We start from the raw sequence: 1,124 nt of genomic DNA on the forward strand, positions 1-1,124 counted from the left end.
CACATATTAGCATAATTTTGTTTCAACTAGAAAAAAAAATTGGACAGATAATCTAAGTGTGGATCCAGTTTAAAGGTCCGTATTCACGGCCCGATTTTGGGGAGAGATGTGTGCTGAGCGAACTGCTCAGCACACCTCTCTCCCCCCGCTCAGCACAGCGTGATGTGTGCTGAGCGTACGGGGGGTGGGGGGGGCGCTCATTTCACCCCCTGTGTAGGGCATTCTGTGTGTATCCAGCTTAACAGGTGTGAGCATCATACAACTACTGACTTGCGAGTAACTATACAGCAGCTCCATACCTTGTGACTTGAAGAAACACCAGTTAACCCCGGGAATGCTGCAGTCAAAGCAACAATTCCTCTTCTTCAATTACCATTTTAATAATAGGGTAAAGAAAATGAAGTGGATTTTAGAAAGAAAATAATACTGTCAATATACTATTAAAACAAATTAAAATGGTAAAAGTTATTGTACTTTAAGTAAAAATAAAAGAGACAAAATATCAATCCCAGTTTTGGATTACTTTAATTAACAAAAAAAATGCATATAGCAGAGGATAGTTTCAATCTGCCTACCTCTGGGTTATGGGCCCAGCATGCTTCCATTGCAGTACTCTGCTGCACATGTAAGTGCAAGAGATCCTGAAGCACTCACTCATCATGGGAAAGTACCAATGTGTTTCTTCGTTGGTTGATGGAAGAAACATCTTACAAAAACTCTCCAGATTATTGACTTTTTAAAGTTTTTCTAGGAAACGTTTTAGATGAATGCTTATTAGCCTTTGTCAGTATGGACTTTTGCAAAGTGTCTCTGTGGCGCAATCGGTTAGTGTGTTTGGCTATTAACCAAAAGGTTGGTGGTTCAATCCCACCCAGGGACGTAATTAACCTTGTGATCAGATTTTGGTGATATTTAAGTAGACAAGTCAAAATTTCAAACCTCCTCTTATGGTGTAGGGTACATGGCCTTCTCTGATGTAATCAGAGTTAGATTTGATTCAGTGATTTTATAAAAAACAGCTAGGAAGCACAATTTAGCAGTGGGTTGCAGAGAAAAAAAATATGCTGGCAGAAAAATCCAATCGAGTGATTAAACAGCTCTTCATTTTCTGGCTTTATTTTTAT

General features: G+C 39.1%; 1 non-coding gene across 1 annotated transcript; it reads left to right on the plus strand.

Moving 5' to 3' along the window:
- Nucleotides 1-806: 806 nt before the first annotated feature.
- Nucleotides 807-880, plus strand: TRNAN-AUU (transfer RNA asparagine (anticodon AUU)). The gene has a single exon. It is a non-coding gene; the product is annotated as a tRNA-Asn (tRNA).
- The last annotated feature ends 244 nt before the right edge of the window (nt 881-1,124 follow it).

Source organism: Pseudophryne corroboree, unplaced genomic scaffold (genome assembly GCF_028390025.1).
Source record: "Pseudophryne corroboree isolate aPseCor3 unplaced genomic scaffold, aPseCor3.hap2 scaffold_309, whole genome shotgun sequence".
Classification (NCBI taxonomy): Eukaryota; Metazoa; Chordata; class Amphibia; order Anura; family Myobatrachidae; genus Pseudophryne; species Pseudophryne corroboree.